Below are 24,981 nucleotides of genomic sequence, written 5' to 3'. Positions count from 1 at the left end.
TTTTTTTTAAATTGTAACGCCAGTGATTAGAGGCTGCCCCTACGAGAGGCGGGGGGGGGGATGGTGGGGCCGGGCGCTGGCACCCGCCGTGCCCCCGCCGCCCCTCGCGGCCGCGCCCCGCCGCTGCCGGACAGCGGCAGAGCGCCCGGCCGCGGGCAGGGCACGGCTGGGGGAGCCCCGACCCGCCCCGGGGCGCCTCCCCGCCGCCTCCGGACCCGGGCAGCGCCGGGAGGGCGACGGGCGCCGCGCCCGCTGCCGGAGCGGGGGGAGGACGAGAGGATGGAGACGGAGGAGGGTGGGAGAGGGGGGCGCCCCCGCTGTGCCAGTCGCTCCCCGCCCCCCCGCAGTGTGCGCCCCCCCCTCTTCCCCCCCCCCCGGCAGCGGGCAGCCCCGGGGCGCTGCCTTACCTGGCAACCGGGGCGGGCGCCGCCGGCGCGTCCTTCAGCGCTCCCCCCGCGGCGGGGCCGCGCTCAGCCCCGGCCCCTCCCGGTGCGCGGAGCGGCGCGGAGCGGTGCGCCCCCGCGCAAGGCAGGCTGACACCCCCCCTTCTCCTCCCTTCCCTTCCCCTCCCCGTCCCTAGCCCCCGGCGGGCAGGCGGCGCGCCGGGCGTTAAGTTCGGGCGGCGGTGGGCGCCGGCGGGCAGGGCGAGGCGAGGCGGAGGCGGCCCGGGGGCTGCGCGGCGCCGGGAGCGCCGCCACACTGCAGCGTCTCCAGGAATCCCTCCCGCGAGAGGCAGCCCATCACCCCCGGCCCGCCGCCCTCATTGGCTGGGGGGCGGGGAGAACGGAGCCGCCGGCCAATCGCGCGGCGCCCAGCATGGGTGGAGCCGCCGCGCCGGCCTCGCCCATCCCGCGGCCGCCCGGTCCCCGGCCGCCCCGTCGGGCGGGGCCGGGCGCCGAGGGCATCCCCGCGCGGCCGCGCGCACCCCGGTCCGTGCGCGGCCCCGCGCGGCCCCGCGCACCGCTGCGGGAAGCGGAGGCGGTGGCGGTGGCGACCCCCCGGTGCTGGGCTCTCCCCGGAGCAGCCCGCATCGCCCCCAGGTAAGGGCCCGCAGCGGGTAACTCGATTCCCGGGGGGTGTCCCCACCGAGCCGCAGCTTTGATTAACGCCGGGCTGCGAAACGTAACCGTGACACGTTCAATTAAGGGAAGCGCGCTCCTTCTACTTTTAATTAGATCTATCCTATTTATCTGGTGTTTAATGCAACGTAAGGAGCTGCCCGGGCTCCAGAGGGAAATGGAAATAGATTTAGATGTAAGTTTGGCTTTTAGAAGCACGGAGGGCTGAAGTTCTTTGTTCTTCAGCATGTGTTATTGCTGCATCTGTACCTCAGTGTCACGGGAGGAAATCCTAATCTCTATTGCAAGACTGTAAAAATAGTAGGGTGGTATTTAGGTAAGAGATTCCCATAACCTTTAATGATGGGTACCCAAGATGCAGGTTCTAGCCCAGACTCGATGCGCAATGGTGCAGCATGTTGCTGAATTACATTTCTTTGCAGAAAACTTGAGCAAGAGGTGATGTGTCTGACGACCACGTAGTTGGCTTCCCCTAGCACACACGAGAGTGACAGTCATCTAAGTTATAGTTTAATCCGATGAACAGGAAATCCTGGCAAACAGGGGAGCCTATTCTGCATGCCATCATTAGCAGGTACCTGAGAAAGTCGAGAAGCTCCCAGGCACGTCTCAGAAGTGTGTGATTTAACTGTGCCTTCCACAAAACATCATCGTGCTGCCGTTCCCCAGCCATACTTTTGTGGTGGCACTTGCCTCTGAAAATTGCAGCCCTTTGCCAGCTCAGTTCACATACACGTTTTCTGGTCCCATCAGTGTTGGACGTGCTCTTAGGTCTGTTAGTCACGTTATGACTCTTGTACGGGCACATTTGGTCGTGAGAGAGAAGACAGGAAAGGAAAGCAAGTAACAGCTCCTGCTGAGCTACCTAAAGGAGGAGCCAACATAATTTAACCTGCGCATACAGACCATACAGTCACCTGTGCCCAGATCACCCTGTAGAATTTAAAAAAAAGTGACTCCTTCTCTCCCCCAGTACTGCAGATCTCAAGGACTATTTTCTCTGGGATCATTTATCTGTTCAGTTAAAAAATAAATAAAAAAATAAAAATTTCAATGCTAATAACTATATGGACGTGATACTGTGCTCCGAACAGCCACACAGCCAGAGCTCTGAGGGAGTCTGGTGTTTGCAAGGCATGACACTTCGTATCCTGTCTTTGTATTTGAGCAAAGACAAAAAACATTGTTTAAGCCTGATGACTTTTTCATAGTGGACAGACAGTAAGGAACAGAAGTGCTATGTAGCAGTAGCCCTGAAGAGTGTATACCATCCCTTTCTCGCTCTCTGCCTATCACAGAGCATACACAATTAATCTGCTACACACACACACACACACATATATATATATATATATATTATTTTTTTTTAAGGACAAATTTGGTAGGGGCTGGCAGGTTGTGGGAGATATTGCACCTAATCTCCTTTTCCGAGCTTGATAATTCGCACTGGAGAAATTGCTGCAAAAGTTTCATTCCTTCTAGCACACACACTTGCTTCAGTTCCTTTCAGGCCCCAAAGCTTCTTCATGCAGAAAGAGGTCTCCAGTTCTGCAAGCCAGTTTTATTTCACTACTGCATCCTCAAGGAAACAGACAGTTACTGTTGAGTCGTGGTCTTTAATTTAACCCAAGGAGGCTGTGGAACTTGAGGGATGATGTACATGTCCTGAATGGGCAAGGATGTTCTAGAAGAGCTTGGAAATGTTTGATGAGCACTGGGAGTGGTAGCCAAGTGCTAGATACTAACTCACAAAACACAGCTTATTGTATTTATTATTGTTATGTCTTTCACAGTTGTATTCAGGGAAGAAGAAGGTGTCCTGTCATGAGAAAATGGAAGAAATATGCAGTGAGAGAAGAAATGATGTTCTAAAACTGAGTCCTATTCTTTTTTTTTTTTAATGTGCATCGAAAGAGAATATTAAGTAGTGTCTACAATTTAGAAGATTCATCAAGAACCCTGATAAGTACAAATTAAGAACCTGACTCTGATCCATCCTTCATATTCCTTGTTTTTAATTTAGACTTCGACTGAGCCAGAGGTACAGGAGCGTCTGGGAAGAATCTGAATAAAAAAGCAAGAGCAGAAATGGTGCAGTGTTTGCCTTTGCCATTTTTATTTTTCATTCTCTATATACTATGGCTTCAAAATAAAACCTCAAGATTAGAAAGCAATATGAGCCATAAAAGCTAGGTTTTGAAAGTAAAAGACTCCCGTTTGCTCCATAAACAAGGAAGAAGCCTGGGCCAGAGCCAATGAAACTGAAGTATTCTCAGGCCTGTCCTGGCAATTTTTATGGCGTATAAAGAGCAGGTACTAGAATGACAGTCACTGAAGTGAGGCAAATTAAGGAGCAACAGCAGTTGTAGCATATCAAAAAGAGCAATCAGGGTTCTGGCTTTGGGCCCAAGCTGCCATTGGTTTTCTTTTGTACATCAGCCATTGTGTGACCAAGTATCACCACTGCCACGACTAGATGTACAGGGTGGGGAGTCAGGCAAATCACGAGGGCAAATCAGCAGAAGGTGAATGAGTCAGTGATATTGATAGCATGTTAATTTACTTATCAGGCAGAATTTAGGTCTGTAAACTAACACTGATTGAATTGTGTCATCATGACGAAATTATTCACCAGCCTTGTGTTGCCCAAGATCACAGGTACCTATTTTTAACTGAAAGATGCTTTTACTTTTTTCTTCATTGTCATGCTATTTTATTCCTATTTTTCCCTCGGTTTGACATTCTCTAAATTTTTTCATTTTAAGACTAGTTTGTACGTCTGAAGACAAAGGAATTAGCTTTTGCTTAGGGGAATGGGCCAGCATTTAAACAGAAGTTCTCTGATTGCATGAGTTCAAGCACAGATGTCTGAAACTTCTCATCTTAGCAAATGAAACACCCAGTCTTTATTGTTTTTATTCCCAGTTGACTGTGAATCCAAGGGCTGGCACGTACAGCTGAAAATTAAAAACTTGGAATCCCACATTAGGGCACTGTCATCCCACTGAGTTCAATGAAGTTTCCACAGTACATACTAGGTGATGATGATGTATTTAGAATTCACATTCTTAGTCAGGAAGCCAAGTCTGCATTAGGAGAACATGAAACATGAAAACAAAGTGAGAAAGCTAAGTCCCAAATGTGAGAATTAACCTTCAGTAAAACAAGTAAATACTAGAGTAACTTCATGGCTGTACACTACTAACAAAAGCAAGTGTGTCATATAAAGTATATTCTGAAGATGATTTTTGGAGCAATGTGTGAGACTGTGAGTTGGATAGAGGGAGTAGATAAAAGTGTTGTTGTTTTTTTATCATAGCTAAAATTCAAAGGGTAAAATCAAATAACTTGTTAGTCCACTGACTATTTATCTCAATGTGTCATTTTGATTTCATTGTTTTCTTGTGTTTGATCTGCACACATCTGCTGCTTCTAAGTTGTTTAGGCAGAGATGGTCTTTTTTGATCTGCATTTATATAACAGCTAACACAGAGAGCTCCTGCTTTCTGCCCAGGGCTTCTGGACACTGCAGTGGTATAAATGAAGATGGAAATACTCTTTTATGAAGGAGTATTCAAGGGTAGTCAAACCAACTTGCATATGTTTTGCGCAGATGTCATCTGTGTAATGCAAGGACAGATCTGAGTCAGTGTCAGTCTGTTCCCCTGTAGATGGTGCCCCTTGTTCAGGGATTCAGTTTTGGGTTGCTAGCTAAGTTTCCCTAATCTTCTTCTTCACTTTTAAAATCAGTTTTCTCCCAAGTGGTGTTCAGAGTGGTACTCCAGAAAAACAGCATTTTCAGTGTGGGTAGGACGAAGAGGACTGAAGTCCTGGTTTTCCCTTCAGGCACAGTCTACTCTATAAAATGAATAACTACTAAGCTGCAGCTTCCAGAGTGTCCAGGTATTATTAATCTCCAATCTTACCCGGTGGTGGTAAGTATTATGGCTTCCCCAGTGTGAAATTTCTAATCACTGGTGACTACATGCATCATATGGATGACTGTAATAAAAAGTGTGATTTCTGATTTAATTTTGAGGAGCTGACCTTCACAAAGCACAAGGAAGAGCTGTGTTTTCAACCTGAAGAAGAGGAGGCTCAGGGCTTTCTTACGAATGTCTATAAGTACTCGAAGGGAGGGTACAGAGAGGACAGAGCTGGGCTCTTCTCAGTGGTGCCCAGTGCCAGGACAAGAGGCAATGGTCACAAAATGAAACACAAGAGATTCCATCTGAACATCAAGAAACAATTCTTTACTGTGCACATGACAGAGCACTGGAATAAGCTGCCCAGAGAGGTAGAGGCCTTCAAAAGCCACCTGGACATGGCCCTGGGCAGTGTGCCCTGGGTGGCCCTACTTGGGCAGGGCTTGGGCCTGCTGAGCTCCAGAGGGCCCTGCCAGCCTCAGCCCCTCGGGGATTCTATGTAATGGCAGTCATTGTTACCTCTGCGGAGAGGGTCGAGACTTAAACTTGGTCTTTTCAGTTGGCCACAATATATGAGACATTCCTGTCATTCTGTGGTCTCCAGTACAAAATAGGGATGACTGATTCAGTTCTGAGAGCCTCAAATGAGTTGCCTGTGTAAGTGCAAAATATGCTTAATGTTCACAACACCCTGAGAGCAGAGTAAGGATGAATATACATATTAGAATATACCATTGAAATGTAAGTAAAACCTTATCACTTCAGGCTTCCTGAACTTGATGTCTCTAATTTGAGATCTCCACAAAATCTTCATCGTGCAGCAGATGTATAGCAAAGATGCACCAAAAAGCGGGCCTAGCCATGAAGCATGACAAATTCTACACTAGCTATTCAGAGTAGGCAAAAACAATGTGAAGAAAAAATGGGATAGAGTTACTAGGGTACAAAACTAGTTAATATATTTTAAATTTCAAGAAGTACTTCTGAATATCAGTACTCTGATAAATAAATTCTCAAATGAGTTTGTTTGTATTTACCTCACACAGTCATTTCATTCAAAGGCACAGCGAAATTATCCTATTATTTATATTTTAAATGCCAAGCCATTAAAGTGTCAGGATATTTTTTACAGCAGTCACCATTTCATAATATTTTCTGTCCTTTTAAAAAAATATATGTATTTCCCTTACAGAAATGCAGTCACTTTACAACTCTGATGTTTAGACTACTGTTCTGTGTAAAAGCTTGCAAAACACATGGATAAACGAACTGGAAATTATATGTCATTAATATAATTAGGAGAGAAGAATTTTTAATTTCAGTTTCTTCATAGCTATGTTTTAGCCTAAATGCAATACTAGTAAACTAGAGGTTCTATCTGTCAGCGCCATTTTGTTCGCAAACCAAAATGCTTGTTTTGTTTCCCACATTGCTTTTCCGTAGCCTTCAAATCGGATGAGCAGAAGAAGGGAATAGAGCTCTCTGACTGTAATTGTGTTGTTAAGATGTTAAGGTCAGTGGTAGTGTCACTTCTGCAAATTCTGACAGTTATTTATCCAAGTCAAACCAGATTTTTTAATCATCGCAATATGTCTTCTTTTTTTTTTTGTTTTCCTGCCTTTTAATAAAACTTAGGTGCAGAAAATATAAAATCTACCCACTAAACCTAATTCTCCTCACAGTTACACAGATATAAATTTCTAGTAGATTTTCGGTTTTAAAAGCACATTTTCCACAACTGCTATCTTCTATAAATCAAGCTATCTTAGAGACCCAAAGAAGTTAATGTAGTAATGAATAATTTTAATTCAAACCCTGAGTTTAAATGTGAAGTTTTAAGGGAACGCAGACTTCAATAGCACACTGGGGACATAATTTCTTCCTTACTCAGTAGTTCTTAGTCTGGGGCAGTATCACCTTCCTCAGGTGCTCATAAATCCATGAATGAGAATCCCCTGTTACCTTCCTAGTTTTTGCTTTTGACCTTTTTAGTTACCAGTCCTCTACTTTTCCTTCTCTGTCCTGCCTGTTCACCTGAGAATATATTTTGTGGTGACATTGCTAAGTGTGAAATGATCTGGACAATCACAATTGTTCTCTTCACCCTTGACATTGAACCCATTTCTGCAAGGTTTTTTTCTTTTAGGCACGGAGGTAAAAGCAGAATTATGACTGATGATGAAGAATGACAATATATTGCTCCCTGCTGAGTAATGGAAAACTCACTAAGCTATTGTTTTGTTTTTAATTCTTGTTTGTACCTTAAGAGAAGTAACTAGTTAGGAATGTTACTTAATGGTTAGAAAAAAAAAAAAAAGAAAAAGAATAAAAGTAGACTCAAAGCAATTTAGGACAGAGATGATAAAGTATAAAGATCCTCCTCACTAGAAGCTCATCCTTGCCCACACTGAAGTCAGACTAAGAGCTTTCTAGTTTAAGCTCTGTAATTTGATCCTAGGGAAAAGTTCAGCCCAGGGGAATGTTTGGTACTAATTAGTTTAAGGATTTTGACCAGTATCTTCTTGTCCTTAAGTGCGGATTTTCAAAGAAATGGTGATTTCATATGATCTTTGATGTTGGAACTCTAAATTAAAATGTTTTCTGAAGAGGAGAGCCTAGATTAAGTTATTCTGAGACTTACAGTGGACTCCTTTTTGCCTTAACTTTCTTCCTTCTGCTGGAATCTATGACCCCCACTTACCCCACCATAAACACAGAAAGGAATTATAATTATTATTCCTTCATAAATACAAAGGTATCTGCAGAATAACCTCAGGGATTTATTAGAGCAACAGTCATTCCTCTGAAGTTACAAAAGGCCTGTTCAACGCTAAGGTGTTTGATTGTTTATTTGTTTTTAACTAACTCTTCACTTTTGCTTTCCTTTTGAAAGTTATTAAGCTTTACTTCTGACCAGACTGATTTTTTTTAAAGGAAAATGGTCATGCCGTGTTTTTTTTTTTTTTTTTTTTTTTTTTTTTTGGTTACAAGGGTTCGTAAAAATGTCCACGTTTGACTTTTTTGAAAAGATTTATATTAGCTTGCCTTCCCTTTGTACTTGAATTTAAACAGAACTTGTTTGATTTTTCTTGCAGTCACTTCTAAAAAAACCTTGGCAGTTTTCTTTGAGTAAAAAAGGTTATTTGCTGAAGTTATTTACAGTTTAATTGCCAGTTTAATTACAATCTAATGTCTTGTTTACTGTGACACACTCTACTCTGCAGGCTGAGCTGAAATAGGTTACAGAAGCCACAATGGCAATAGATTCACCTTTGTTTGGAGTTGGACAGCTTCCTGCTGCTGTCAGCAAAGCAGCCCTGGAAAACAGTACTGACCCTCTAGGGATGATTAAATGTGAAGAATCACAGAATCACAGAATGGCCAAGGTTGGAAGGGACCTCTGAAGATCATCTAGTCCAACCCCCCTTCCAAGCAGGATCACCTAGAACACGTTGTGCACGATGGCATCCAGGCAGGTTTTGAATATCTCCAGAGAAGGAGACTCCACAGCTTCTCTGGGCAACCTGTGCCAGAGCTCTGTCACCCTCACAGTAAAGAAGTGCCCCCTCATATTCAGATGGAACCTCCTGTGCTTCAGTTTGTGCCCGTTGCCTCTCATCCTGTCGCTGGGCACAACTGAAAAGAGACTGGCTCCATCCTCTTGACACCCTCTCCTCAGATATTTATACACACTGTTGAGGTCTCCCCTCAGTCTTCTCTTTTCTAGGCTAAACAGGCCCAGCTCTGTCAGCCTGTCTTTGTATGACAGGTGCTCCAGTCCTCTAATCATCTTCGTAGCCCTCCTCTGCAACAGTAGTACAGAATTAGTCCATGAATCACCTCTGCAAAAGCATATATAGATGGATAACTTGTTACAGATCTATATTTATACTCATGCTTTACATGTTCATTCAAATAATCCAACCTTGGAGTAGATATTGCAGCATCTCTTCTTCCTTGCTTTTTCTGTCTACCTTCTCATCATACACTGGAAACTTCCTTTCCAAGCTGTCATGCACAGATTCATACTGAGATGGGAGGATGGTACCTATATTTTTTACAATGAAGTATTAAGCTTTCTAGTATGCGTACCTTTACTACAGCAGTAGTAAAGCTAGTATTGTGGCAGTTAAGCTAGTAGAGCAGTAGTAAAAAATAAAATACTAAAGTAATATAAAAGCAAAATAAAAATAGTATATTTAGTAAAAATAAAATTGTCTATAAAGTAAAATAAATACACTAAGGTAAACAAAGTAGTAAAGCTAGTATAGCAGTGAAGAGACTCTTCTAATGGCATGAGAACATACCGTGAATTTGAAGATTGTTTTGGAATTGGAAGGGCTTTTGTGCTGTCTGGAAGAAGATGAAAAAGGCTCTTTCCAATATTATTCTTTTTAACATCAAGGGGTTGCTGGAATACCCTGAAGCAACCTTAAAATATGCAACAGTCTTTCACTTTCTAGAACCATGTTTTTAATATAATTTCAGTAACAGTTCATTCTATAGTTCCTATTTCTCCCAGAAAGTTATGTATATTTGTTCTTCCTTTTTATATTTTTTAATTTATTTTATTTTTTTTTATTTAATCAAATGCATTCTTCCATGAAAGGAAGTATAACAGAGTAATCTTTGTCTTCAGAGCGTACCACTTGAGACAGAGTTGAAGGGTTGACTGAATTAGAATTCTCTTAATAAGCCACAGAAAAGTGACTAATGTCATCAAAACAGAATCTCTGCAGTTCTTGCTGGAGCCATCAGCTCTACCTGAGGTTGAATATTATTACTATTCATCATCAATATCCTCTGCCTCAGGATGTCATTTCTAAGGTGATTTTCTCATCAGTATTTTTTTTCCATTTTGGTTTCTTATCTTGACTTCTGTATCTCTGCCATAATATTTATAATGTTCCACACAGGAACAGTAATTAAACTTTTTTGTTGCTCTGTGCCTTCAGCCTCTAATGCACTGTATAATGTTATAGTCCTAAAGTAGGAGAGTCAGAATCCTCTACTGTAGACTTCTGGGAAAATTTCCAGAAGTATATTCTGATTTGAATCATGTAATAAATTGCACTGACATGCAACTGTACTGATAATGGTGTACCAAGATCTCTCTGCAGATATGACAGGAATCTGGGACCTTTGTGATTTAGAATTTATAAAATCGAGCTCTTCGGGAAAGAGCCCAGATAATCACAAGTCTGAGACTGCTTATGACCAGTTCTCTTTTCAATTCTTCATAATTGATCCCCTGTCTGTTTTTAATTGTTATGTAGATGTGGGTTCTATCATGTAAATGAATACTTCAAGTATTTTCTGCCCTTTGTTCTTCATAGTGTGAGATGCATTTGGCTGAGAGAGTACTTTGTATTACTGTTATTTCATTTCCATGTCTTGTTTGTATTTACCGTCATCATTTTGCTCCGAATTCTCTGAAGTTCTTCCTCCATTTTTCCTTCCCTAACACTGCATGTAATATTTAAATAGCATTTGAACTAGACTTTCTGTATATGACTCACGCTATACAGCTTGCATTATTTAGCCTAAATTTTCCATTACTAAACTCCTCAAAAATCCATTGCTTACAGGATGACTGACAGTTTTGGAACATACCCTTATTGTTTTCCATTTGGGCATTTTAATGGACCCTTGGCTGGTTTAATAGACTCTGCAATTTTCCAATTAGAACTAATTTACGACTGTGAAACTGGTTTGATCTTTGACTATCCTAACTTCTCAGATTCATCCCTTTTAGTTAAATGCCTTAATTGGCTTCTGTTTCTTTACGTATTATCTTGATCACATTGACCCCAAGAATATTGGCTCTTCACTTGAACATGCTGATCTAGCAGCCTAATTTAATGTCAACGTAGATGCCTACTCAGAAGTTGCTGAATCACAGATTCCTTTCTAGAAATTGGCTTCATATTTTTTTTGGTATTCCCTTGACAGTTTCCTGTTGATGCATCATTCAGCTTTAAAACAATGTTTATATTAAAAATAGAAGAAATGTTATGTTTGTTATTATAGTTTGCTTTAAAGTCAATTTACCACTCTTTCTTCAAGTCCAAAGAAGTTCAAATGATAAGCACAAAAACACTGCTTATGGAAGAAAAAAAAGCTCTAAGTTTCTAAAAATGCTTACCTCGTTTTCACGTCTCAAGGATCCAGGCTGGCTGTTTTCTTGGCAGAACCAGTTTGCTGTTAAAACTAAGAGCTAGAACCTGTGTTCCAAACACAAAGACATGGTTAGAGAAAGGTCATCATGCAGTGAGACACAGAGCCACACTTTTACATAGGTTCAAATTTACCTAAGAATTGAGATCCGCAGTGCTCTTGTTGATCAGTCTCTGAATAATTTAAGAAAGATAGTTGATCTGAAAATAGCAGATTACCAGTGACACTTCACTGGAAATGCAAGATGGTAGGGAGGTGGAAGAGGACACTAAAGACACTAGATTCAGGTTTCTGTGCTGTAGCCATCTGTGCTACAGCATCTAGTCAGGATACCCTGACTAGAACTGTTTTGTTGAGGTTGGGATTGTGGGGTATAGGCAGGGCTCCAGGTAACGCTGCTTCTGGGCTTGGGAGAGCAAGCCTGACCCCACTCCATCATCCGATGTATTGGGTAAGAGGCTCAGAAATCACATTCACATCAGGGCTGTGCCTGCACAGCAGTATCTGTTGTAATGTATACAACATGAATACCAATCAGAAAAGATTCAGTTTTAAAAACTGATTTGCATGAAGCCTCTCTCAGCAGCTGTCAGGATCTGCTAGGTTGGGCTAGAACCATATAACATCCTGCTTATACACTAACTCTCAGATGTTTTGTTATTAAAATGTCAGTCATATCACTAGAACATGTTTAGCATAACTGTTTTGCATTGGCATCTATATGTTTCTGATATTTATTCTGCATAACCCTTTATCTCTGTTCCCACCATGATTTTAGTCTTCTCTTCTGCCATTTTTATTTTTAAATAATATATAGCTTGCAGTTTGAAAGTCAGTCTGCTTATCTTTTAAAGCACATCTTTCTTTTTCAAATTAGAAGAAGAAATGGTAGAATCAATGAAATTTAGATGAGATTTAGGAAATTGAATATTTATTTACAGAATTCAGATGCTCTCTTTTTCCCAGTCAAAATTTGCAAGCCCTTTTAGTAGTGACTGTTCCCCAAAACATACATACTATCATTTCAGAAAATAAGTTGTTTTGAAAACAAGTTGTGTGGAATGATGCAATATGAAATGACTCATGCAGTTTAAACTGCATTCCAAATTAAAATTAATATACCACTTTTTTTTTTTTTTGCCATATTTCAAATGCACAGTTCTTAAAAATGGTGTAAATTGGTGTTGTAATTTACCCATAATAAAAACACCAAGTGGAAATCAAAATTTTACTTTAGTCAACTCAGTTTCTCTTGACATTCAGCACTCTTCCTATAGCTCCACTCTGAGCCTCAAGATTTCATGAACATTTCAGATTTATTTTGTACTTGTTTTACATTTGTGGCTAGCTTAAAAACATTACACAGTAAAGCCTGAAAAAAACAACACCCAGGTATCAAATAACACATGAGCAAATATGATCCTTTTTTTTTTTTTTTTTTTTTTTTTTTTTTTAATAAATTTCATCCTCAAGCTACTCTTTTGGGATTTAGGATTTGATATCTTTTGTTTGAATAGTTGTGGTTGGCAATACTAAAGATTCTCAAATCCTCTGCAATTCAGTCACAATGCCAATACACAGAAATTTACATGTACTAAACTCTTAACAAATCTGTATTAGAAAGAAAGGGATAGATTAGCAAAAAATCATCTGACCTTACATGTCTGTTCCAAAGACACATAATACCTTTTTCTGAACTCATATTCGTTATTTTAAGGTAAACACTGAACAGCCTTTATTCTAACATCCTTTTTAAAAGCTTCAGCAGCTTCTAAACAAAACAGGGGATTAGTAGAAAGTAGTAGCAGTAGTAGCATCTGCCTTGAACAGTAAAACCCAGGTAAAACCAATAGTATAGGACAGGTACCTTAGCTTCAACAGAATCCCTGTCTAAAACCAAGAAAGAGGATTTCATCTGATAATCTTCAGGATGACTTTGCATATTCTGGAAATTTCCCAGGAGGCCTTCCCAGGGGGTGCCTTATCCTCTGCATCATCATCATCATCTACCTAACTGCACTGGATTTGCTTAGGTGCAGCAGCTTCTTTGTGCACTTCAGTAGTTTGGTGTGAACATGCCACACATTCTGGCTTATGCTGAATACATGTGATTGCTTTAAATGAGAAGATGAAGTACTTATTGCACACCAGAAAGCCCATTTGAATGTTTGTGTCAAGCTATATACCTGTTTTCAAGTAAGATTTACTTCTATACATTTCCTGTTACATTACCGTAATCTGCTTTCTGGACTTCTAGAGCTCCACAGCTTTTCTTGGCTTAAGGTTTTCCTTACTTATTTAGTGGCCTATTCTTATTCCTTTAACAATTCAGGTTAATATCATAATAATTTGGTCTAGAATTCATACACTTCTAAGGAGTCTATGCAGAACCTGTAAAAAAACAATTGCTAAGAATATAGACGTTTTCAAATCCTTAGGTATGCACATATCCATAATGGTTCTTAATGTCTTGGCCTTTGTATCTCCTGTGCAATCATTTCACTTTGTCACAAGTTGTTTGAGTTAAATTGGACGCTGCCCATTTCTGAGTGATACAATGAGTGATACACTTCAAATGTGTCCTACAGTGGTAGCTTAGATCACAGTGCTATTTACAGTTGAACTGGGGCATGGCAGCAATCCTGCAGGTTTCACAAGAAGCCAGTTTGACATCCAACCCATGAGATTTCAGAGCTGGAAGACAGGCAAGCTTGGACATTGAGATGTTTTGTGGACAAATACAGAAGGAGCGATGAAAAAAAAAGCTCTAACATATTTTGGTACTGTCATCCTTCACTCTAACTAAATTGTATTACATAATGATTAACAAATTTAATCTCTTTAGCTCTGAGACTACTAGAATGCAGATTTCTTCTCTCAAATTAGGTGATTTTCTCAAAAAAGTATGTCAGTTATTCTGAGAAAAATAAATGCATCAACATGTCTGCTCAAAGGAACAAAGCAGGATGCTTGTCTCCTTGATGAAAGATTTTGAAACTCCTGGACAAAAGAATGCCAGTGTAATAAAAAAGAATCCTGTTCTGCCTATGGGCAGTATATAAAGGAAAAGGGCACTTACATAAGTAAACTTTATTTTAGAAACTAGAAAAGGAAAAAGGTGAGGAAAAAGTCAGAAAAGAAAGTCTTGCTAGCTACAATAGGTATCAAGGGTCTTGATTATAAATTGAGCTCTAGAGATGGCTTTCTGGCTATAGGTACAGCTTTCAGGATTCAAAACTGACTTCGTTAACCTGGTGAATTAATAAAAGGCTCCAACTCTGACCTGATTCTCACTGGTTAGCAGTAAGTCTTTTGGCCTGCTGATTGTAAGCAGGACAGACATCCAACCAAGAATGCTTTGGAGATATTTCTAAAATGGAAGACAAGTTTTTGTTACCCTTCCAAATAGGACTTTATTTTGGCTTATCTACCTTTTTCTCTGATTGCCTGCCATTTTCTTTTGCCCTTCCCATTTGTCTTCTTTTAAATAATCTTTCTTTAGTGTAGCTCCCCAAAATATTCTTGATTCAGTGATGTTGGCAGAAAATGCCAATCTGTTTTAAATCACATTCTATAGGAATATATTTGTTTCAATGACACTATAGCTGAAAGCAATTATGGGGATTTGGAATCCCTGTAACAAAATTAAAATTAAAAAATCCTGGGAGCTCTTCTAACTACAAAGTTTTAAGTTAGTGGCACTCGCGTGGGAATTGAGACTGCAAGTTCATGTCCCTGTTCCATCCAAATTGGAACCAGAATTGGAACTGAAAATTGGATCGGGGTCATATGCATTTCAGGAAAGTGTCTTGCTCGGCAAGCCAGTAAGTCAACATCTTCAATCCATCAAACTTTTTTCATTTAAATAATTCCTGAATAAGAAGGCTTCAGCTTCTTCCAAGCTATGCAGAGGAGACACTTTTACCTGGTCCCCCACATTCTCCTCACTCTCCTAAGCCATGTGGCAGTTCCAAGAACAGTCTCTCAGTTTCAATAGACCCACCCCTTCCTAGTAAACTAATAACATCAAAAGCTTTGCTAAACAGTATTTCTGTATGCCAGCTGGCATTTCTATGAAGATCTGGGTTGCCACTGACTATAGCACTGAAGAGATGTTCTGTCTGGTCCCACAGATGGAGCTTAGAAACATGGAGAGGGAACTGGAGAGATGCAGGTTCCCCAGACTCCCTTGACATCTATCCTCAGTTCCTGGGTCCAAGGCTGGAAAGTAGAGGAGGGAAGAAAGATGGGGGACTTGCCCCCAGATGAGATGGGAAGCAGAACTTGCCTGGAGCAGTTTTTCTTTTCTTATGGGGAAAGGCTGGTAAATGGAAATTTAGAAATTTGTCATCTATTTGAAATATTGAACTCTTGTTTATTTCATTCTCTCCCTGGATTTACAAGAGCTATTTTCATCCAAAGTAAAATAAAAAACACAGGCAAGCTAGCATGTGTGGCAACCAGCTTCTTCCTGTCTCATAGAGGCCTATTATGAAGGCCTATTTTCACTTGCCTTTTTCTCCCCAAAGAGATGTTAAACTCAGTTTTTAAAGGGCTTTATGGTATAATCAAACCAGCTCATCACAGCAGGCATTCGCATCTTTTCTCATATTATTATAAAGTCTGCTTTCAAGTATGTTTGTATCCCATTGCATTTTGGGAATTCCGGAGATTATAAATAAAAGTGTCTTCTTTTCTTGAAAGAACCTCACGGCAGGTTCTTTTAACAAATGCTTTTCTGCACAACATTAGAGAATGCAGTGTAAAGTTCACTGTTATGGGAAAAATGTTCCTCCCACTTATTAAAGACTTATTTTAGGCACATGAGTTTAAGACATACCTTTAAAAGGTTGACTTTTTGAAAAGCACAACAAACCCTTTGTCTTCTCAAAGTATATGTTTACTTTGCCACTTCCAGGCTATAACGTAATTAGATTGTTGCTTGTTTACTTATTGCACATATTTTCTAAAGCACACAGATCAACCTGAAAACAGCATTTGTTCACCTGGAGTCAGCATATAGGCATGACCTTATCAGAAATTGCCAGATGGATACAGGCAGGCAGCAAGAGAGCTATGTGAAAAGTAGAGATTTTCATTTGCACTTTTTGACAGGGCTTTCTGAGAGATGTGAAAAAGATTGTTAGTCCTTCTTCAGTGAAGGCTGGATTCATGCAAACAAATCCAATGGGAAATTCATATTAAGTCTGCCAGCTTTGTCTGTTCTGTGAAATGACAGATTTGTATGCAAATAAGACCATTAGGATTTCAGAGAAAATAGTGGTGATTTAAATCATTTAGTTAAAAGAAAAGTTTTCAGCTAACCCTGAGATGTTACACAATACTTCATGGAAGGTTGGTTATATAGAAAACTCAGAAATTCTGAGAATTCCATAAAAAGTTCCACCCAAATGAAAGCAATAATGACATGTTCAAAATGTCAACTAACTGGTTATACAAGACACTTTTATCTTTTATCTGTTTTTTTTTTTTTTTTAAAGTGTATGCTAGATGTCTTCTCTTCCACATTTCTGCAACAAAATGAGGAAGATCAGAAGAAAAAATGGGAATTAATCATAATTGTTGCTGAAATAAGAAGATGATAACCAACAGCCCTCTTCATTGATGAAAACAGTAACATTTTCCATGGGTAAGATATGTACTTTCAGGAATGTGACTCACAAACAGAAAATCAATAAGGAGAAAGTTCAAATTCTGCTGCCTGTGTACTAAATGTTCGCTGAGCAAAATAAGAGCTTACTAGGCAGATCTGCAGTCTATTGAGTTTTGCAATACTTCTCAGTTTGAATCTGGTATAGAAGTAGCCCAGCTGGAATTGAGACTTACTATGCACTCCCACTGTGTAGTTTCACAAACTAACAAGAGAAAATGAGTTTTTTGAAAAAATATGGGAAATAGCTTGTAAAAAGAATGCTTCTTTCTCTGAAGAAATGGGCTTCCAATTATTTTCAGAGCTGATTGCAACAGGAATTCAACACATCATACACATCAGCAGGGAGGAAAAAGTATGATCATTGCTGTTGGTACACAAATGTTTATAAACCTCTCCTGAAAAAGTTTTACCCACAGAATCAAAATGTAAGATAGTTTTAAAATCAGCTGCATCTTAGTTCCTTTGCTACTGTCATATAAATGTGTGTTCATGTTTTTGCTCTTGCCAACTACCACTGAATTAAATTAAAAATATATAGGCTATTATTTTTCAGAATCAATGACTTCACAGAACATTACAATAGGAACTCAAAGAACCCACTGAGTTCAGTTTTAATTTTATAATATTCTGTTTAATAATGTCTATTAAAACATCCATTAAAAGACCATCATGCTAATTTAACTGGGAACATATAATAGATGCCATTGGAAAGCTTCCATTAAATTAATGTTAGAGACTTAATGTCTTAAATAGATGTTGTTATTAACAATATCTTAAATAGATGCTGCTATGAAAAAAAAGTAATGCAACATTAATTAAAAGCAAGCTAGGACTTCACTGGCAAAAGTCCTTACTGAACAGACACCAAGCTATTAGCAATAACAAAATATTTTCCTCTTTGGTTCTCTATCTTTTACATTCCCCCCCTATTTTCCCTTCAGAGTAAAGACTTCAACCGCACTATGTAATTACAAAAATGCATATAAAACATATGCATATAAAACATATGCTACCACAGGGATAGAAAGATTTTTAGTTTCTTTCTCTCATATGTATATATAATTTTTTAATGCAAAGTTCAAAAGAACCAAAGAAGTCTTTATGCTCCATTTTTTTTTTGATGCTAATTTCTGTGTACTTATCGGCATATATCTATCATTTTCAAGATATTCTTTTTTCTTTCCACCTAATTCATAATAGTCCACAAAGCTATAAAGCTACTGAAGGGCAAGAAAAGAAATGACAATATTTGTATGATGATATTTGACTGCTATTAGACAGAAACATATATGTAGGTCTCATCACATACACCGATGATGGAGCTGAAGAAAGTGCAAAACAATGTAAAAGCCAAAAGACCTGGCTTATTACAAATGTCGCACTGTTACATATCTTAGAGGTAATATCCAGGTTAATAAGGCATTTCCTCACCTTGAAATGCAAGCTAAAGTACTCTCTTAACTCAGGGATGGGATACAAGATAACTTCATTTTTTTAGCTTGAAAGTCATTGCTTTCCTCTGTCATCGTAGAACTGGAAAAAAAACAGAGCAGAAATAAATACATGGGAAAGAAAATATCATGAAGATAATGCTCATAGTCACATCTCTGATAGGAAACAAGATTTACATCACATTGTAGGCTCATATTTCCTGACATTTGTCCTAGCATATTATGATCAAAGAACTAAAGCAGACACAGGGAAACACCATAGAAAGGATTAAATTAAATGATTATGTAACTTCTGAAGGAAGATAGCTTTCACTTCACATCCTGACTGCTAGAAACCTTTTAGAGTATATTTAGAGGCTGCCTCTTTTTCAGTATAGCAGGCTCCTGCTTAGAGATCCCCCTGATGCTTTTAGCTCATTTTATTAGTTATGCATTGCCCTACAGTTACCATCCCCTTGAACTGAACTGGCTGCCAAACTAACAGCTGATGCTTGTAACACGTTCACCAGTGCCAGCCAGGAAAACACCATGACCAAGCTGCAAAGAAGGGTAAGGTCTCAAAAATTCCAGTGAAGTAATGTTAGCTTGACAGGTGATTGAAAATCTCAGGGACAATGCTGAGAAGAAACAATACACTGTGTACCAAATCTCCATATTTCTAATGAAGAATTATTGCAAGGAAGAGAGTTTTACATTTAAAATAAAAAAAAAAAAAAAAAAAGACTTCCCTGTTCTAACCCCAGTTGCTTAATATATTTCGGGCAGAGAATTCAATTCAGTGAAAGCTAAGGGAATTGAACACTGAAAGGATTTTTAAAACAGATTGGACAGGTTTATAGCCTATGTAAAACAAAAATAATCAAATCTTATTCATGTACTAAACTGATTACCTTCAACTACAGTACTGCACTACTGGCAAGGTCATGAGGGAATGGGAGGAGGGCTGTAAAAGGTAGTTGGATCACATTTAGCCCAACACTGGCTGGGATATTTCCAGATGAAAAGAACAGGGAGAAAGCATGGCTGATGCTCACGTTAATAGATCTTTCCTTCAAGCAGAAGATTATCCGATGTTTTATGAAGTGTTTTTTTCTTTGTTTGTTTTTGGTTTTGTTTGTTTTTAACTTCCCATTTTCATTTTACTTTGTAGAACTAGTTACAACCAATTGCCAAAAGTAGATATGAAATATGTGTGGTATTATTGGCAGCTATCAGCCACCAAGCTCTCTAAAGAAGTTTTTTGTTTTTTAACTTACAGGCTCTCCCTTATCTTCATTCCCTTCAGAGGAAAAGATACTTTTAAAAATCATGCCCATCTCCTACAACCCGAATTATCCAAACCCTTACATCTCGGAATATCAACTGGGCAAAAAGAGCAAAGGGAATAATAAATGTCATTATGCTGGTTTCACACTTTACACCTGTTTTGAACAGCTACACCAAAGAAAGCAGTGAAGAATTAGACTTCGGTAGTCTTTACATGCAGTTATAGAGGCCTTTTATAGAGGCTAGTTAAAAAAAAAAAAAAATATTAATTGTCATAAAGGTGTTGCTGCCATTGGCAGGGGGTTGGAATTATGATCTTTAAGGTCCTTTCCAACCCAAACTATGCTGTGATTCTGTGTGATAAAATTAATGCATAACATTTACCTATGCATCTTGGATAATAAATAGAGAGAAGAGTAGATAGATAATGTATTAATGACTGCCAGCTAGTGAAGTTACACTTCACTGAAGAACTGAATGGTATTTAATATTTGCCTGACTGAGATTCTCTGAGATGACCCATGCTTATTTTATTTTTAATTTAAACTGACCTCTGAGGAAATATTTGGTGTTTCCTTATACCATGTTTATTACAAGAATTCAGAGCTATAGAAACAAACTCATGGGTGCAAGTATATGAACTAAAATTGATTAAAATTTTGTAGACATGATTTTTTCATACAAGTTTGCAAACAAATGCAGTAAAATGTTTTTACTAATATTTTAAATCACTATTTTGAACCATTTATCAATTTATAATTAATAAGATGCTTTTACCAAATTAAGACATTCAACAGTATTTTAGAAACATTTTAGCCAACCAAAGCACATATCATAATAAAAAATAAATTAATGAACTTTTATTAAACTTATGGCTCTCACAAAGAGGGGAAAAATCCATTTTGAGTGTTGAGAAGCTGAAGTGGTTTTAGATCTTTCAAAACACTCATTTTTAAGCTTTTAAATTAATACCAATAGAAAGAAAACCCAAACTCATGCATTGTCTCTCTGACAACAAAATGCTTAATCTGTAGTACACTGTTAGAAATAAAAAACTTCAACAAATGGCCTAGGCAATAAAGGAGTTCCTGAAGCTAATGGCTGAGTCATTCCTCTCATTTCATGGTTCCCCTCAATATTAAAGCCCACTGCAGAGTCACATGTCAGTCAATGACTTCCAGTGACAAACCTTTCAGAACAAAGATAATCACTTATTAAAGACTCCTTAATTTGATGGTTAAATTGTCCATGAAGCAGGAGGATGTGTTTTGAGAGTTGGCACTGGTAAGCAGCAAGGCTGTCATGGAAAGGCCAGCCATGGAAAATGATCTTGGGTTGAATGGCAGAGATTATTCATTTTATATTCACAAAGGAAAGAAATGCATAGAAAGACAAAGTATTTTTTTTATAAAATATTTATTCTTTTTTAAAAGGAAAAAAAACTGATAAACATTGACAAAATGAAGGAATTGTTCAGTTTTAACAACCAGACTTAGGTCTCCAGTACTTGCATGCAAGGGAAGATTTAAATTCCTTCCAGTCCATGGATGCGAAACAGTCTAGAATTTATATACCAAACAACATTGGGGTTAAAAAACCTCCAGACTAGTGCTCTGCTAGGAGACTGACTACTTTCAAGAAGGCCATTTCAGAAAAAGTAGAAAGCATATTCAGAAGGGAAGAAAGACTGGTTAGTAAAAAAATACTCATTTAAGGGGTCAAAAAGTGTATGCAGAGACAAGAGAGGATTTGAAAATAAATAAATAAATAAATAAATAAATAAATAAAAGGTTCTTCAGCAATACGAGTGAAAAGAGAACAAATATACAGGGGGTTTCATAGAGTAGGAAAAGAAAGCAAACATACAAGCTTTGGCAGGATGCTTTTGGTACAACGAAGAATTTGTTATTTTTCAGAACAGAACTAGGAAAAAACTAGGAGCTCAAAGTATGAGGGCAATACAAAGAAAATGGATATAGATATTTTCCACTATTTCCACCAATTTTGGTAGAATAACCATACAAACTTACATGTTCAACAGTGTGCATTTTTAATAAGTCTTTTCAGTAAGAAGTGCTACAATACAATTGAAGAATAGAAAAAAGTAGTATTAATACTTTCAGTAGACATTAAACATAATCCAAGCAAGTACAAATTTGTTATTTTGTCTGCATATGGTAAGAAAAAATTGATGAAATATGACAAAAAAATGTCCAAAAGTAGATTGTGTGAGAGTGGTCTGATAATGCATTTGCTGGAGAAAGTCAACACAGCAGACCTTAACTGTGTTAATATGTGAAGCACTGGATACTAAGTCAAATGGAAAATTGTCAGTGACGCTGGAGAAGCCAGCCTCTAATAAAAAGGGGAATAAAATGACCTATCCAAGGGAGATAGAAATGAGTAGTGATGAAAGAACAGTAGTAGGCTGAAGGAAGGTAGTTAGTTGTTTTTCTAGGGGTTTGATTTTCTCTGATAATTTCACTAATAAGAGTGGCACCAGCAATAGGTAAAAATTTCCTAGTGATTAAAAGGCAAAACAGAGAATGAGCGGAGTAGCAAGGATCTAGAACAGCCTTCCTAGGAAGATGGAGCTCTATGCATCCTTCAGGACAAGATGCAATAATTGATATAAAGGCAATGATTAGATCTGATGACAGAGGTTGCTTTCAGATATTGCATTCACCATGATGCTTCGGAACCAAAAAGCCTACTTCAACCTTTATTTTAATTTGCATTTCACAAACCACATGCTAAACTGGCATGGATATTACTTCCCATTTGGATGCATAAGTAGTTTACGTGTTCTTTGAACAGTCTGCCCACAGTATACAGATGCTCTGGAGTTAGGAAGATAGTGCTTGTAAATCTGACTGGATCCACTTGCCAGCTTTACAGTGCCAGTGAAGCTTGTAACATATGCACTGGGACACAACACTCATACCAGATCAGACAGAACAAGAATAAAGATTGGTTAGATATTTTGGCAAGGCAATAAGGACACTAATAGAGCATATGCCAACGGTACTTAATCTTTAACATTTTACCATGGAATTCTCAATCTAGATTTAAATGCACTGCCTGTTCTTCCTTCCAAATTAACCAAACTTTGCATCTCATAACTATTTTACTAATAGATCTAAAGATCTATTCACTTTAGATCACCCAGATGCTAAACTCTTCAGCTGGAAAGGTGAGATGTGAGCTCAACTGCTCATCAAGAAAGCAAGAAAGGATTTTCATATGTCACCAGGATTTTCTAGATGATGCTTCATGTCTTGGAGAGCAGCACAAAGAATTGGTGGAGTCCATATTCTGTTCATCCTGTAGCAGCTAGCACCAACAAGTGAAATTGCACATTCTGCAAACAAAAAAGTGCAGGTTAATTCTTGTGTTTTGTTGTTGTTGTTGTTTTTATTGTTTTACTCCAGGTTGTGTGCTAGGTTTAACTGAACTCGGATCTGAGTAAAATTACATTTAAGAACCCTTTCTTTAAAACTGATTGTGTTCTAAACTTTAATTCATTGCACTTGAGGAAATTGTCCTGTTCTGCTGGAGGTGTAATTGGTGGTATGACCACTCTGTTGTGCCAGCTCTTCAGTGAAAACATAGCCTAATACTATATCTTTGCTGAAGAATTAATGTCAGTGCTAGGAATTAACTTGTTAAGAACTAAATGGTTTCTCCTGTACTTGTGGGCAGGCATTTAACAGACATGCTCCCTCTCCTAGGTTTTAAGTTTACAATGAAGCCTTCAGAAGCCTGGATGGAAAGGCTGCTTTGCTGCTGCCTCTGGCACAGATTCTCTTACTGTAGCTTTTAAACTGCTTCACTGTTCTCCTTTTTCCCTTGATTATATATTCATACATAAAAGTAAGTGTGGAGTAAGTGTCTGCCTTATAAATGCAGTGTCCCTGAATGTAGAGCTGTTATCTGCAGAGAACATTTATTCATTGGGGGCCTGCAAGGCCACTGTGTGAGCAGTAATATAATCTGACTGCAGCTGCATGTAGCTGAGGGTAGCCATTCCACCAAGCCTTACAGTTGCTGACCTCAGGAATGCTGTGTTTACAGCGAGTAACAGAAAGGAACCAGACCCAAGAACAGGTGGCCTTGAGTTGTGTGAACAGCCTACAGGGTTTTAAACAGTTCTGTTTTATTCAGTGTGACAGTCCCTGTATAATAAGGTTGGACTTGGAGATTGCAAAAAAATATGGTTTCCACTTTTTTTTGTGTGTGTGTGTGAGTATGATAAGGAAAATAGGTTATAGCTTTTAATGTAAATGATTGACATGCACTCCATCATCACTTTAAGGTTCTGAACAGCACTGCTCGTGCACACATCCTGTTTCCCCTACTATTCTACAGTCTCTCAGCCAACAGATCTCAGGTAGAACTTCTCATCTCTTGAATCCCAGTTGATCCTTCTTTATGATTTGCTACCTTCTACCATGGTGGTCATGTTCCTAATAATCTCAGACTAATGAGTAGCACTGAAATGAATTATTGAGCTATCTTTTTATTTTTCTGTTATACCTCTTTTCCTTTCTTTATATCTGGATTTTGTCAAATTTAGATCCCAATTCTTCAATCAAACTAATACATTCAGTGGATCTATAAAATAGGCAGGTAGGTCCACCCACAAAAAAAAAAAAAAAAAATCTTTACCTAGAAAACTCCCTTGGACAAGAATCTTTCATGCTTACCTTTGCCATACTCCCACCGAGGTAAATGAGACATCTCACAACAACATCCTTTTCTCTGGTCTTAAACACATTTGTTCTTGTCTCAACAAAGCTGCCTGTTGTTGACAAAAATTTAGCAACTACAGCTTGCTCTTGGGGTTAAACATAATCAGTTATGTTTTCAGTATAGAGTAATAAAAGACCTGGCTGAATATATACAACAGCCTAACTTGTTCCATTTGTTACCTCTAAAATATTAGAAGTTGCGAGGTAAAAATAAAAAATGTATATATAGAAAACTTTGACAACTTGGCAAAAGCATGTCCCTGTGAAACTCTTTCCTGCTAGATGTTTCTTTCAGAGACGTTCACCTGCACTGACTTGTTGATGGGGCTGTGACACAACCATATTGGCACTAAGTATGCTGGGCACTTCTGCTCTAACATGGCTCTGTCAAAGCATCTAAGTGCAGTTCTCAGTCCTGTCATGAAGATGTCTGAACTTTGCTTTCAGCAATAAGGAAAATCTTGGTAGAACAAAAATTCTTTCCAGTTTTCTACTTTGCTGTACATTAATTCTTATTTACTCGTACCTTCACACCCATGAGGAAGTCCTTGACATTTCCAGCCCTGGGACTTTCTAGATGGGCCATTGCCATGGCTCCTCTAAATTCCCATGTCTTCATTCATGACCTGTTTTGTTCTCTCTGACCCACAGCAGAAG

General features: G+C 38.9%; 1 protein-coding gene and 3 long non-coding RNA genes across 8 annotated transcripts in view; 2 read left to right on the top strand and 2 right to left on the bottom strand.

Annotated features, from left to right (window-relative positions):
* SYT1 (synaptotagmin 1) overlaps positions 1 to 506 on the bottom strand; it is a 356,060-nt gene extending 355,554 nt beyond the window's left edge. For 2 of the 4 annotated variants that reach the window (XM_040553936.1, XM_040553955.1), the window contains exon 1: positions 408 to 506. The gene's annotated coding sequence lies outside the window, so the exon portion shown is untranslated. The remainder of the gene's footprint in view (positions 1 to 407) is intronic. The other 2 variants (XM_040553947.1, XM_040553963.1) reach the window with 2 other exon arrangements.
* The window catches only part of LOC121068647, a 31,459-nt gene that overhangs the window by 1,137 nt on the left and 5,341 nt on the right, over positions 1 to 24,981 (top strand). The window contains exon 2 of the long non-coding RNA XR_005819009.1: positions 16,684 to 16,832. This is a non-coding gene — a long non-coding RNA (uncharacterized LOC121068647). The remainder of the gene's footprint in view (positions 1 to 16,683; positions 16,833 to 24,981) is intronic.
* Positions 881 to 9,883, top strand: LOC121068642. The gene is made up of 4 exons (XR_005819008.1): positions 881 to 1,040; positions 1,502 to 1,694; positions 2,873 to 3,170; positions 9,645 to 9,883. It is a non-coding gene; the product is annotated as an uncharacterized LOC121068642 (long non-coding RNA).
* Positions 3,210 to 24,981, bottom strand: LOC121068636. 2 transcript variants are annotated; one of them, XR_005818998.1, is made up of 7 exons: positions 24,851 to 24,981; positions 24,280 to 24,374; positions 22,824 to 22,934; positions 18,288 to 18,389; positions 13,050 to 13,296; positions 11,151 to 11,229; positions 3,210 to 4,165 (listed from the first exon to the last, which is right to left on the bottom strand). It is a non-coding gene; the product is annotated as an uncharacterized LOC121068636 (long non-coding RNA). The 2 variants fall into 2 exon arrangements; XR_005818996.1 differs by lacking the exon at positions 13,050 to 13,296 and adding an exon at positions 5,006 to 5,081.

Source organism: Cygnus olor, chromosome 1, assembly GCF_009769625.2.
Source record: "Cygnus olor isolate bCygOlo1 chromosome 1, bCygOlo1.pri.v2, whole genome shotgun sequence".
NCBI lineage: Eukaryota > Metazoa > Chordata > Aves > Anseriformes > Anatidae > Cygnus > Cygnus olor.
Note: the sequence above shows the minus strand (reverse complement) of the source record. Positions and strands in the feature narration are given on the sequence as shown.